At 43.5% G+C, this 15,627-nt stretch overlaps 1 long non-coding RNA gene across 1 annotated transcript; it reads right to left on the reverse strand.

Moving 5' to 3' along the window:
- Nucleotides 1-8,158: 8,158 nt before the first annotated feature.
- On the reverse strand, nt 8,159-11,654 carry LOC145421123 (uncharacterized). Its single transcript, XR_013902418.1, has 3 exons — nt 11,514-11,654; nt 8,814-8,971; nt 8,159-8,684 (listed from the first exon to the last, which is right to left on the reverse strand). It is a non-coding gene; the product is annotated as an uncharacterized LOC145421123 (long non-coding RNA).
- Nucleotides 11,655-15,627: the final 3,973 nt, after the last annotated feature.

The raw sequence follows: 15,627 nt of genomic DNA on the forward strand, positions 1-15,627 counted from the left end.
TAAAAGGTGTAAAAACAAGTACAAGATATTTACAATAAGCAGACCTCAGTGCAAGAAAGAGTCTTTCCAACACTGATAAGGTCAGAGGCCAACTTTGACATAAAAGGTGTTCAAACAAGTACAAGATATTAACAATAAGCAGACCTCGGTGCAAGAAAGAGTCTTTCCAACACGGAAAAAGCAAAGAGGCCAACTTTAACATTAAAAGGTCTTCAAACAAGTACAAGATATTTACAATAAGCAGACCTCAGTGCAAGAAAGAGTCTTTCTAACACTGCAGAAGCGCAGAGGCCAACTTTGACATGAAAAGGTGTAAAATCAAGTACAAGATATTTACAATAAGCAGACCTCAGTGCAAGAAAGAGTCTTTCCATCACTGATAAGCTCAGAGGCCAACTTTGACATGAAAAGGTGTAAAAATCAAGTACAAGATATTTACAATAAGCAGACCTCAGTGCAAGAAAGAGTCTTTCCAACACTGATAAGCACAGAGGCCAACTTTGACATTAAAAGGTGTAAAAACAAGTACAAGATATTTACAATAAGCAGACCTCAGTGCAAGAAAGAGTCTTTCCAACACTGAAAAAGCACAGAGGCCAACTTTGACATGAAAAGGTGTTCAAACAAGTACAAGATATTTACAATAAGCAGACCTCAGTGCAAGAAAGAGTCTTTCCAACACTGAAAAATCACAGAGACCAACTTTGACATTAAAAGGTGTAAAAACAAGTACAAGTGTTAACTCAAAATACACGACGTCGTACTCTCAGTCACAGCGCTTTATTTGTTCCGCCATTTTTCATACGGACAACAACAACAACCCTTCGCGGGCTACAGTACTCTCGCGATAAAATAGAAAATAACAAGTTAACAATCTCCCTCTTTCTTAAAATAAAATAAAATAAAAGTATAAACACACCCCTGTAAACATTTGTATACATATATGTATATATTTATATAAACAAAAAAAAAATTTCAAAAGTGCTTTGCTTTACTTAAAGCATACTATCATTGCACACAATAAACAATGGTACATTTGAATGCAAAGACAACTTTGTAAACAAAGGATTACAGTATCCAGAGTCCTTCATCTAGCGCCTTTAGAAGGGTTAAAGGTGAAACTCCCTTTTTTGTCAGACAATCAGCAAGTTGAGATTTTGAATCTGACCAACAAACCTGTCTGATTTTCTTGCCTTGTATGAGCTCTTTAATGCTGCTCATTTCTAGCCCCAGTCTCTTCCCTGTAACCTGCTTAGTAGACTTGAGTGCATCAAACAAGGAATGATTATCAGTCACACAGATCAAAGGAAGAGCGTTTAGACCAGTGTTACCAGTTGTAAGCTCAGAAAAAAGTGTTGCCAGGAAGACTGCACTGTCTATTCCATCTGACATGGCAAGAGTTTCTCCTGCCAGTGTACTTCTGACCACGCGCCTGATTTTTTTAGACTGCCAGAAGAGAGGACAAAACTTTCCTCCTTTACCCATAAGGACGATTAATGCCCCTCCTTGAGTACCGCCATCAGGAAGGTTGCCAAATGAAGCATCACTGAAAACAACCAATGCCAGATCCTCACTGTTACCCAAGTGCTGAAACTTAAGAGTCCCTTTCTCTGCCTTAAGTTTACGGATTACTTTGTTCACTTCATGAATAGACTGTACAGTTGCATCTTTGATATTAGATCCAAGGCTACATGTGTCAAACATAACATCAGGCCTTGTTTGTTTGGCAACCCACAAAATCTGTCCTATTTTTGACCTGAGTTGCTCACGTTCTGTTTCACTTAAGGAAGCCTCCCTCTGTACAGCCCGTGCTGCTTGTAACTGAACCGGTTGTAGGTTGTCAATGTAAAGTTGTTGATGCACCTCTATTACATCATTAACTGTACAAATGTCCATACCAACATAAGAAAAGCTGTCATGTTCTTCACGGCCCACAAGGAAGGTAGATTTCAGTACAGGAATGATATGAGTTGCAAAGTGACTTGAACCAGCCCAAAGGAAATCATCAACGTGACATGCAAGCACTCCTGTAACCTCAGATTGTTCATTCTGCCAATAGAACACTGCAGGATCAACCTGTGATATTTTACCACCAGTTTTGAGCATAATGTCTTTGACCTTATTGTACCAATAAAGTGAAGCATCTGCAAGTCCATAAACACACTTTTTCAGTTTCCATTGAACATTGTCCTTGCCAGCTTCAGGTGGGGGACGAAGATAGATGCCTCTTGACAGTTCCATTCCCTGCAAGAAGGCAGATTTAATGTCCATTGAATTTACTCTCCACTTGTTTTGACATATCACAGCTAGCACCAGTCTGAGGGACTCAGACGCACATGTTGGAGAGTCTTTCTGTAGTTCTTTAGTATTTACCTCTTCAAACCCCCGTGCCACAAGTCGAGCCTTTGGGACAACACCATTAGTAGTTTCTTTGAGTGTACAGACCCATCTAGTAGACACACATTTTTGACCCAGGTTTTTCACTTCATCAAACACACCATTACTTTGCCAGCTCTCAATCTCCTGCTGCTTAGCAGAATCAAAGGAAATATCTTTTGTTATGAGTACATCTGCATCTCTGTTTTCAGCTTCACTACCATCATGCTCAAGATATTGCACATTGTACCAGTTTTTGTATTGCCCTTTTGCTTTTCCCGCTCTGCCTAGCACTCTGGCTGTGTGTTGAACACCGTTGTCTCTGTTGGTAAAAGCAATCAGCTGTCCTGATCTTAATTTTACATTTGCAGAGACGTGATCAGTGGGTGTAGAGGGCTCATTTGCAGTTTGTGTGACAGACATGTTTTCTGTAGTGTTGGTTTCTCTGTCAATAGTGATGTCTTCTTCCTCACTAATACTCTGTTCACCATCGGGTGTGTCAGTGTCATCATTTTCAACTGCGTCTTTGTTGTCATCATCAGTAGTACTGTGTGGTATTTGTTTATCTCCAGTCTGTGAATCCACTTTAGTCAATCTTGACTGGTGTACTCTTACAAGAGTCCCCCCATGTCTTACAAATACAACAGTTCCATCCTGCCCAATAACTACACCTGGACCCTTCCACTCTGTACAGTCGACTCGTTTGTAGTATACTTTATCTCCTGCCTCATATTTGTCATCTGTAGGCCTAAGTTGTTTGCGTAGTGCTCTCCTGATCCTTTCTGAACACTCTGCCTCAGTAAATGCTTTCCTGGAAGCTACTCTTGCACTTACAGTTGTGCCCTCTAAGGCAGGTGGCTTATCCATCAACACAGAAGGAAGGTTGGGGTTTTGGCCAAACACAAGTTGATGTGGACTATAACCATGTACATTAAGCATACTGTTTTTGGCCATAAGGGCCCAGTCTAGCGCAGTGTGCCAGTCACATCCACGTTCCTTTTTTACCTTCAGGAGGATTTCTGTAAGTGTCATGTTATGTCTCTCCAGTAGTCCGTTGCTCCAGGGACTATACCCCGCCGTTGTTTTTACCTCAATGTTGAAGTTTTCAGCCATGTCCCGAATGTCTGTGTTGTTGAACTCTCCGCCGTTGTCTGTGTAGAGCCGTCTGGGGGCACCGTGAATGCTTATCCAGGTGTGAATGAAGGAGTTGATGATCTCTGCAGCTTTCTTTGTCTTTACGATGCTGCCGGCACTGAAGCGTGTGAAGTGGTCGATGATGTGAAGGTACCACACATTGGGCTCCAGCTCATGTAGATCCATCGCTACTGTCTCATTATACTCAGAAGCCAGGGGTAGACCAACAGCAGGTCTCGGCTTGGTTTTGCAATATTTCTGACAAATGTCACAGTCATGAACTATCTCTTGTAGAATAACTGCACATTGTTTATCTGTATTGCCAGAGCTTTGGATGAGCCTCAATAACCTCTCTGCAGATGCATGACCAAACTGCTTATGAAGTTTCACAAGGACTTTCTGTTTCTCTTTTGTAGACATTTCAGCAGTTACCATGAGAACTTCATTTTCATTGCAACTTTCTGTAGTATTTTCATCTCTAATGTCCACGCAATAGTGTCCCGAACTAGTGAGCTCTAGAGGAACAGGCCGCTTGAACATGACAACACTGTCATTCTCCATGTCTAGAACAGTCCCTGCTTTCTTGAGAGACGTTTTGCTCAGTAGTAGTGGAATGTCAACAGGAACTACTTCACTTTCAATGTCACATTTTGTTTGTCCAATTTTGGCTGGAAGTTTCACTTTTCTGCTGGAATACACTACAATACCATCCCCAAAGCGAAATGGTCTGGAGCTGGGGGTTTCTGATTGCAACAGCTTGTTTACTTGGCCTTGGCTGAGGTCACGCATGTAACTATCTAGCCACTTCTGACCACAAACTGTACGTGTACATGCAGTATCAATAATGGTTGACCCCAGTGCCTCAGTCAGGAAAATTTCAGCGTCTGTCATTGAGGCTTTAGTGTACAAAGTAATGTTACACTCCTCCACTTTTTCATCCGGTTATAACGCTGTTCAAAGTCTATAATGTAGTCTGCCATGGACACGCTGTGGTTCTTTGCAATGGAGTCAAAACACGAGTAGGCTTCATAAGCGCGGTCTTTCTCTTCTCTCTGAAACACCGCGTCAAGTTTTGCAAGCAGTATTTCCATACCGTAATCTTTGTCCAAATCTTCTGCGGGTATCTCCATGGCCGTTTCTCTGGCTCTTCCCTCGAGGCCCAGCACCACCGCGAGTGCCTGTTTCTTTTTATCCAGCTCCGTAACTCGTCTCCAGATGTTGACTTCATTCTTCCAGCATTCGTATGGCCTGGCTTCATCAAGCTTTGGTGGTACTTTGTAATTGGAAACCATCCTCTGCTACCAATGTTAACTCAAAAGACACGACGTCGTACTCTCATTCACAGCGCTTTATTCATTCCGCCATTTTTCATACGGACAACAACAACAACCCTTCGCGGGCAACAGTACTCTCGCGATAAAACAGAAAATAACAAGTTAACACAATATATTTACAATAAGCAGACCTCAGTGCAAGAAAGAGTCTTTCCACCAATGAAAAAGCACAAAGGCCAACTTTGAAATTAAAAGGTGTAAAAACAAGTACAAGATATTTGCAATAAGCAGACCTCGGTTCAAGAAAGAGTCTTTCTAACACTGATAAGCACAGAGGTGAACTTTGACATGAAAAGGTGTAAAAACAAGTACAAGATATTTACAATAAGCAGACCTCAGTGCAAGAAAGAGTCTTTCAAACACTGAAAAAGCACAGAGGCCAACTTTGACATGAAAAGGTGTTCAAACAAGTACAAGATATTTACAATAAGCAGACCTCAGTGCAAGAAAGAGTCTTTCAAACACTGATAAGCACAGAGGCCAACTTTGACATTAAAAGGTGTAAAAACAAGTACAAGATATTTGCAATAAGCAGACCTCAGTGCAAGAAAGTGTCTTTCCAACACTGATAAGCACAGAGGCCAAATTTGACATTAAAAGGTGTAAAAACAAGTACAAGATATTTGCAATAAGCAGACCTCAGTGCAAGAAAGAGTCTTTCCAACACTGAAAAAGCACAGAGCCCAACTTTGACATTAAAAGGTGTAAAAACAAGTACAAGATATTTACAATAAGCAGACCTCAGTGCAAGAAAGAGTCTTTCCAACACTGAAAAAGCACAAAGGCCAACTTTGACATGAAAAGGTGTTCAAACAAGTACAAGATATTTACAATAAGCAGACCTCAGTGCAAGAAAGCAAGGTGGGGAGGGGGTACTCACCTTCCACTTCACTGACACGCATCAGCATCCAGTTCTTCATGAGAAGAGGGGGAGGATGAGAGGACGATGTACTCACCTTTACTGACACGCACGGTATCAGTGTCCCACGCTTCATCAGAAGAGATGGCGCTCAGGAGACTGTCATCAAGGATCCTGATGACTTCAGAAAGGTCTCGTTCTTGGGACGTTCAACAATGTAGTCAAGACAGCCTGTAAGGAAACAAAGTTTAAAATAACAGTAGAAATGTAGTAAGCACCCAGTGCTAAAGCTACAGGCTACATTCATATCAGACTGAATGACACTTTACTTGTTCATGTGAGAAGAAAACAAGATTTCAACTATGTCCACAATCATTAAGTGAAGCATCCAAATCTCTGCCAAGGCAGCTCACTCTGTGCACACTACACTTTTAAGGTAACAGTATTGTATTTTGTATACATTCATTTTGTTTATTTGTTCTTTTTAAACCTTTATGCAAACACTACGTTGGACTAGGTCATGGATAATAGGTACTGATTTGTAAAGAACTGGACATGAATAGCATACTGCAGAAAATCCATAAATAATTTAGCAGCTCATTCTCATATTTTTTTTAATTCTTTCATTAACGATGTAAAATATAACGAAACATTTAATCTCCCCATGTACCAATTCCATGTCCTAAATATTGCTAATGCAAAAAAGGCAGTAGAACTCCACACACAATTTTAAAAATAAAACACATTTTTGTAACAGTTTGACTTTATGATTATTTTTGACTATGATTGATGTTTTAATATTCTTTTTTATATTATTTCATTTTATTTTATTTATCATCGCATATGTAGCTGGGAAAAAGTTATAGTTTATTCAAATGAAGCCTTTGAGAAGAAAATGATGTCAGGACCTACAGGGGACCTGGTGTGTTTACTCCTATATGTCCTAACATTGTGAGGAGATGCTGTTACCATAGAAACCGATATACACATATACATATGTATATTTGGGGAGGGGGGTATTTTACGAATTTTAAGCTAATTTTAACCATTTCATTGGAAAAAAGTGTCAAATTTGAAGGCTTCAAATCAAAGTAAAACCTTTTTTCACATTCATACACCAGTCGGTAATAAATTCTACACCTCTCCTGGAAAATTTAAAGCATAAAAGCGATTTGCCAGGAAAAGTCTTAGAACACACTTATTTTGATCACATTAAAACGTGATATTCACACTGGAACCTGTAAAATTACTATAGTCATCTAGTGATTCTTGAAATAATTGAAGAAATTTTGAAATGTACCTGGTGGCTGTCGACGAGTCGGGGTCCACGATCTTCAAGCTTTGCTGTTATGATGAAACACAAGTACAAAAGATCCAAAGATGCAGTAGTTGTTGTCGCTTTGTAGTAAAATCCGCTTTCTGTAGAAATATTCTCCAAAAGTTATCTTTCCACAAGCTGAGCTTGGAGCAGGTCAAGACAAATCCAAGAGCAACAGCCTGCATGGTTACGGTTGCTAACATGCGTGTGCACGTGATATAACTATATGAACTGAGCCCATCAGTGTAATTTACAGTAAAGTTATGGTCATTTATAGTTACTGCCTTTGTCACCCTTTATGTGGGATGTCTAATAACCATGTAGGTATATCCAGAAATAAACACAGATATTAGAAAGCAGTAAGTCAGTACCTGAGATGTTTGTTTCAGTGAATAACATTAGCATAGCTCATGCTAATATTACAGCTTCACATTTTTCTTTTCAAAGGTAACAAAAACTTTGCGTTCTCGCTACTTACCATGCTGTAATACAGGTATATGCTAGCAATGACAACATTTAACAGATGTTTTTTAAATGCTAGCCGTGCTAATTAGCCTTAGGATCGCTTGAGGTCTTGTTTCCAGCTCTAGTTGTCATAAGGGAACTTAGGCCTGTGCAAGCCTTTGGCACGAAAATGAGTCTCGTAAAGCTCACTATTAAACTGACAAAAAGCCTTAGAACCTAGAAACTATTATTCTTACAACTGTGCTGTGTTTATGTTATAACATATAGCAAGAACCTATAACGATAATTGACATTTGACCTCACTGTATGATTATAGCAGCTGTGTGTTATGTCATGGCATGTTTTTAAAATGCCACCTGAAATTTAGGAGGGGGGTTCTTGAGAGTTTTGTACTTTCATCTGATAACACATACTGTTTATGTATATTTAACACAACAGGCAAGGGATTGTGGTATAATTAGAATTAACACAGATTGTGTAGTCTTTAAATAGACGAGCATTTTTAAAAGCACACATATTATTTGAACACTTCCGTAACTTATTTTTAGTTTTGCTGCACATAAGTTGAATGCAATTAAATCTCATTACCTTTTATTATCCTTGAACTTATTTCATTACACGTAATATAAACACTGCTTATTTAGAAAATAATAATTAAAACACTCCTTGTAATGCGTTAAAATCAGCCCAACTTTTATTTTCAAATTTAAAGCATTTCAGCCAACATACTGGACACTGTTCTGCTGAACAACACACATATTTCCAATATTGTAGCTGGTGTTACTTAATAATTTATTATTTTATTTGTCACACACTTTAAAACTTTAATAACTTTTCAATGAAACAAAGTCTCAGATTTAATTATTCTGAAACTAAGTTTAAGCTTCCCATAACTTTTTATTGCAAGTTACATTACTAATATAATAAATATAAAATGTTTTTATTGTTCATCCACAAGTGCAGTCTCTGGCTCAAACAACACAGAAGCTTGGTATGTTCGTTTGTCAGTCGAGGCATTACTGCTTGAGTGCCTGTCATGAATTTAGCTCATCCAAATGCAATTGTCTGAAGAAAGTCTTTAACATTGTCCCAACTTCCCTTAAGTACAGTGGCAGTAGATGTGGGCTGGAGATGCAATGACCTTGAACCTGCAGGTGACCACACCATCTGTGATGGAGGGCTCATCTCTCCTGGTGTCCTGCAAGGAAACAACAATATTCTTTAGAACACCAAGTTATATTTGATCTACTTATTTCACTTATCTGTGGCCGGGTTGTGGGGGCAGCAGCCTAAGCAGAGAACTCCAGACCTCCTTTTCCACACCCACCTCCTCCAGCTTATCTAGGGGAACTCCATCATGTCTTGGGTCTGATTCAGGGCCTCCTCCTGGTGGGAGCTCGTCCAGTACACCTCACCTGGGAGACGTCCAGGAGGAATCCTTGTCAGATGCCAGAACCACTTTAACCTGCTCCTTTTGATGTGGATCTTTGAAAAATACAGAAAAAACCCAATAATCATATGATTTCTGATGAGCATGCGCTTTGGCAACAGTGGGAAGGAAAAACTCCATTTTAAAAGAAAGAATCCTCCAGTAGCACCAGGCTGAGGAAGGGACAGCCATCTGCCACAACCTGTTGGGATGAGCAGAGGAAGACAGGACAAAAGATAAAACTGAAGGCTCTGCCTCCCATTCTACTTTTAAATACTCTAGGAACAACAAGTAAGCCTGCAGTGTGAGAGCGAAGTGCTCTAATAGGGTGATATGGTACTACAAGGTCATTAAGATAAGATGGGGCCTGATTATTTAAGACCTTGTATGTGAGGAGCAGGATTTTGAATTCAATTCTGGATTTAACAGGGAGCCATAGTCTGTCCCCCAGTGCATGTAGCAGGCATGGAGGAAATCCAGGCCCCAGACACCCAGAGGCCCCCAGAATGTGAGAGCCCAAGGAGGACTATCGGAGTTGCAGCCATGCCACCCTCCTGGGAAGCGCTGAGGAGAGCCCCAGATTAGAGGTCACCCAGCAGCCACGGAGCAGAAGCCACAGGGGGCCCGTGATGTGGCTGTGGGCTCTGCCGGCAGACAGCTGTGGCAGAGTGACCTGAGCCACAGGCCCAGAGGCCAGAGGACTGAGAGCCCCCCACCCCCCGGAAGTGGCCTGACGGAGCCACGGGTGCCAGACCTCGCCAAGCAGTCACTGGGAGTGAGCCGGTACATACCTGAGCGCCCAGCCCCGGACACCAGAACCACCAACACACCGACGCCTGAGGGCATCAACTAACGGCAAGGAGTGTGGTGAATCGAGATAGGCCTCCATACCTTGGAGGGCCTGAGATGTTCCCAGAGACGTGGAGTGTAACCGACCTGACATACAGACACAGTCGAACAGGCGCACGCAGCCACCAACGGGCATTCCCACCCTCATGCACACATATTCATACTCCACAATCACCCAACGTGGAGACAGACACAAATGGACACTGTACACAGTCCTCTTTTAAGGAAGAAAAATCATTGCAGATTCATGCATTACTCACTTTGAAACAGTTACAACAACATATCTAATAAAATGGACATTCTCAGTCACCCACACATGAAGTCCTACCCCACCACCCTCGGGAAAAAACATACGTTACTTATGTTGTTTCTTTTTATGTGTTTTACAACTGTGAAAGATTCACTGACTCTTACTAAATGACCTCACACAGTGCCTAATTTCTAAAAAGGATTTCACACTAATAGAAACACATCGACGTCTCTTTTTCTCAGAGAGAACCTACACTCACACTGTATTCTTTTTGTTAAACCGTCACTGGCTCCTTCACTGGCCTCCTCATGTTTGGGTGACACTTAACAGCTAATTACTGAAATGTTCTCATTGCATGTTTGTATATCAACTAACGCACGGTTGGATCACCCAGAGAACTTTCTACTCACACGAAACATTTTTGCAAATGCATCCTGACGCTAATTTGACCTGCAGGCTTTCAATTGCTCCTCTGTTGTAAACCCCACAGCAGCTTTTTCAGGCCAAAAGAAGGTTTTGCACTAGCACAGAATCTGACCCTAAATATCACCATGATAGCTCTGACCACTTGATTTCTCGTTATTAACTTTATCAAATGAAACACTCTGAAGATGACAGCTGAATTCCAATCAATTAAACTAACTCTGCATATTGTATTCCTGTCTTGGGATCAAAGTGCTGGAGAGGTGATCCGGTGAGTTCCTGCAGGACAACGTGATGTGAAAAATTCTTGTTTGGTTTGAACAACAAAACTGATGAGTTGCTGACTGTGAGCTGCAGCTAGTGTAAATCATGCTTTTGATGGATATTTCTCACTGACACACTTTTTGACCTCCTCTAATAACAAATGTTACCTGAGTTCAGTGTGCACTGCTTTCGTGTCAAGCAGATATGTGTCATATGTCATATGTGTTCTTGATTGAACCTCCTGCTCTGGTTGTTTCATGCAGGCTATACTTATGTTCTTGATCAAAACCGACCTCAAAAATAAATGATGTTTATCTTAAGATAGACACTCAGTGATGCTGCAATAGCAGGAACTGACCTACAAACCCTCATCCTGCCCTGCACCAGTGGTCACAGTGGGAGATTGAAGTAGTTTAAGCAGTTTTGTCCTGTTGAAATCATCTTTAGTGAACCCCTCTGATAAATATTTAGACTTTCACACATTTCAGGTTGTAGGAGTGGGCTGATTAAAGTGTCTACTTTCTTCACTTTACAAGCAGCTTAAATATTGTACAAGGACATTGCTCAAAATTTTATAACACATCTGTTCTGCTATCCCTCCTGTCAGCTAAGCACAGAAAGCTGAGGCTACAGTTCATATGGGTTTGGAAAATTGGGAAACAATGCTGAGTTTCAATTTCAATCTTGTTGTAACACAGATTATATTTTTCATGAATAGAGTCAGCCAGGACACAGCCTTCCCCTGCACCCGTACCTACTCCTAATACCTAATACACAGAAGAGTAAACACAGTCAGTAAGCTTGTCACTTACGGAACTCATCAGGAATCAGAAGACTGCAAATCCTGTAAAAGAGTTAAAGATGCAGCGTTAAGAGCATATGAGCTGGCATTATGGTTAGTTTATTGAAATTTAATTTTACACTTTTTTATTTAACAAGCAGACCTCAGTGCAAGAAAGAGTCTTTCCAACACTGAAAAATCACAGAGACCAACTTTGACATTAAAAGGTGTAAAAACAAGTACAAGATAAAAATGTAGGAGACTCTCACCCACGCTTGACTGCAAAAGGTAGAGATAACTTAAACAACCAGAGGAGAAGTAGGGCAAGGTCGTAGCCTTGCTGGAGCTGAGTAAAGACGTTTAGCAGCTAATAGACAACAACCTATGAGTACGCTATGCAACGTGCCTACCGAATGCTTGTGTAACACTGTTGTTTAGACTAGAGTGGGAAAACTGTTAAGCACACACCGTCATTTCGAGATTGGCAGCAGAGTGCCATGCAGGACACATCTCCCTTTTGTAAGAAATAAAAGTGTAAAATAAAAGTGTAAAATGGTCTACTGAGTGGCTCAGTAGACCATGTGCTGTCTTCCATCAGATGCCTATGAGGAATTAAACGAAACACGAAGTGTTGATACTTAACAATATTTATGGCTGAATCTTATAGAATTCAACATCCCCATGTTGTGCAAATGTTTTTTGCAGCTGTTTGATTTAAGATTTTCAAGTTACTCACAAAATAAAAAACTATAATTTGTTTTGTTTGAGAATGCCAAATGCATGTAACAGTAAGCATTACATGCAATAAAGCGTTTTTCTACAACTTCATATAAATAGCTGTAACTTTTGATAGAAGACTCAGACACACATATTTATGGCTAAGATGTTAAAGTTATTCACATAATGAAAAACTTTTTTTTGTGCGAGAAAAGCACTGGCCACGGTGTAATGTTGATGGAATCAGCCAGCAACACAGGCCCTGGTGAAATGTGAATGGTATCAGCGAGCAGCACAGGCCCTGGTGTGGTGAATATGGCCTCACTGTCATGATCCTGGGTCTTTTGACCCAGCGTTTTAAGTTTGAGTTTATTTTGTTCATTAGGTTATCTAAGTTCATTTGGTTATTAGACTCCTTGTGTTTTCTTCCCCTGTATTTAAGTTTCCCCTCAACCTTCGTGTTTCATGCTGCGTGTCATTTGTTATCAAGTTTGTATTATCATGCCTAAGTGTTTCTAGTTATTATTTTCCCCTCGTGTTTCCAACCATGTTAAATCTCCCCTGCTCATCCATGTCTCATCTCCAGGTACCCATGTCAGTTCACTATGGTTAAGGTTTTTCATGTTTTGTTATTAGTTCACCCAGTTTAGGTTATTGTTTAGTTTTCACCGATGCCCTATTATTTTGTACCCTCGTTGCTAACCTCAATAAACGGCTTGTTTTGTTAATCCACACCACGTTTTGGTCTGCGTTTGAGTCCTCCTCTGCAACACATACGGTCTGCCCCAGCCAGACTGTGACAGAACGACCTGACCATGCTGGACCCAGCGGACATTTATTTCAGTGACTTTTTTGAATTTAAGATTCGTGTTACACAGCTTCGTGGACTTTGGATTATCTCCTGTGCAGGGAAGCAGGGGGAGGAGAAGGAGGCTATTCGGGCTCAGTTGACCCGGATAGCCACGGCTAACCCAGGTTTTATGGACTGCCTGCCTGCAGATTTAAAGAAGTTTGCTACAGCCACGATCTCCTCTGCCTCACCATCATCGTCTGAGCAGCAGAGAAGTGCTGCGTTTCCCTCACCTCAACCGGTGGCTGCTTCCAGTGCTACATTCACCTCAGCTGTAGCGGCGCCGGCCTCCACAACCACCGCTTCCAGGAGGAGGCAGCGTCCAGGTCGTCACCACGGCTCACAGCAACATGAGGTGGGTGATTGTATCCTGAATCCACGCGTTTTTTCTAAAGACAATATTGGAACAAACACTGCCTTAAAGGTTCATGGGCATGTTTATGAAATGACTAAGACTGAAAAATCACCAGCCAAGTCTTCCACGGAATATCTTATCCCTCTGCACAACTACCTAGCATCCCAGTGTATTGATCACGCTATGAACTTTGCTTCCAAGAAGCCAAATTATAAGACATTTTGCACTGGAAGTGCTAGCCATGAGGCTCAGCTAAGCCACTGTGGGACCGAGATCCAGGCCAGGTTGGAGCCAGGGGCTGAGTTGGAGTTTGTGCAGCCTATTTCAGCGTCAGCTGGAGGGCCCGAGGAGCCCGTCCAGCCTCATGCCACGTCAGCTGGGGGGCCCGAGGAGCCCGTCCAGCCTCATGCCACGTCAGCTGGCGGGCCCGAGGAGCCCGTCCAGCACCACGCCTCGTCAGCTGGGGGGCCCGAGGAGCCCGTCCAGCCTCATGCCACGTCAGCTGGGGGGCCCGAGGAGCCCGTCCAGCCTCATGCCACGTCAGCTGGCGGGCCCAAGGAGCCCGTCCAGCCTCATGCCACGTCAGCTGGCGGGCCCGAGGAGCCCGTCCAGCACCACGCCACGTCAGCTGGCGGGCCCGAGGAGCCCGTCCAGCACCACGCCACGTCAGCTGGCGGGCCTGAGGAGCCCGTCTGGCCACCTTCTGCTTCACCACCTGTGGCTGCCTCACTGTCACCTGGTTCTGCCTCTGCTACGCCAGGACCAGCTCCAGCCTGTGCTTCGTCAGCCGCAGCTCCAGCCTGTGCTTCGTCAGCTGCAGCCTCAGAGCCTTCATCCTCGCCCGGTCCGGCCTCTGCATCAGCTGCTCCTGCTCCACCTGGTCCGGCTCCGGCTTCAGCCTCAGAGTCTTCGCCCTCGTCCTCGTCTGGCCCAGCCTCAGGGTCTTCGCCCTCGTCTGGCCCAGCCTCAGGGTCTTCGCCCTCGTCTGGCCCAGCCTCAGGGTCTTCGTCCTCGTCTGGCCCGGCCTCGTCAGAGTCTTCAGCCTCGTCTGGCCCGGCCTCGTCAGAGTCTTCAGCCTCGTCTGGCCCGGCCTCGTCAGAGTCTTCAGCCTCGTCAGAGTCTTCAGCCTCGTCAGAGTCTTCAGCCTCGTCTGGCCCGGCCTCGTCAGAGTCTTCGGCCTCGTCAGAGTCTTCGGCCTCGTCAGAGTCTTCGGCCTCGTCTGGCCCGGCCTCTGCCTGTGCTTCTGCTACGCCTGGTCCGGCCTCTGCCTGTGCTTCTGCGTCACCTGGTCCTGTTGCGCCAGCTGGAGGTTCAGCCAAGCCAGTCCAGCATCCCTCCACGCCATCGCCTACAGCGCCATTATCTGGTCCAGCCACGCCTGTGCTCGTCCCGCCAGCCAAGCCACCCGACAGGTCTTGTCCACGTCACCGCCGGCCGCGAGCCAAGCCTCCCGAGTGTGGCCAGCCATGCTTGCTTCTCCACTGCCACCTTCCACATGGCCGGCCCCCTGAACCCTTGAACTATGGACTACTGTGCCATCGGCCTCCAGGTCGGCCACCTGAACTACTGTGCCATGAACTCCTTTTCTGCCAAGATCATGGTCGCCTTCCTGAAACAGGGTCTCGGACTCTTTAGCCCTTGTGTTTGGACTGAGTGCTTCGGTTTCTTTGTTTTGCAACACTGGCGGTTGCCCAGGGCGGCATCGTGGTGGGGGGCGGCATCACGGGCATCGGCAAAAAATTTTTTTAAAAAAATGCTCGTACTCGTGCTGCCCTGACGTCAGCCAGCGCATATTGGGAATGGCATAGGCACCGATCGGTTTTCTATCGCCCATTTCCTGGGAGTATAGGGCGCCCTTCGTTTGCGAGCTGCGCCTGCTGCTTGCGGCGCAGAGAGGAGAGGGCGGGGCGGCGGGGGATTCTCTGACCGGCTGGAGCAGCATCTAATAACCAACTCGCAAAATAAAACAAAATAAAAACAAAACAACAAACACGAAAACACCAGACATTATAATACAGACTTATAATTTGCACCGGTGTTTTTTCGAAATTCTATACATGAAAAGTGAGCGCGAGAGCCCTCGGTGCACCTGCTTGCTGCTGAAGTCAAAGTAAACTTTATTGTCATCTCCGCTACAGTCCAGTATATAGAGAGACGAGACGACGAGGCTCCAGTTACAGCAGTGCAAGTAAACAAACAATATATATAAGAAGAGTAAGAAAA

Source organism: Astatotilapia calliptera, chromosome 16 (assembly GCF_964374335.1).
Source record: "Astatotilapia calliptera chromosome 16, fAstCal68.1, whole genome shotgun sequence".
Taxonomy (NCBI): domain Eukaryota; kingdom Metazoa; phylum Chordata; class Actinopteri; order Cichliformes; family Cichlidae; genus Astatotilapia; species Astatotilapia calliptera.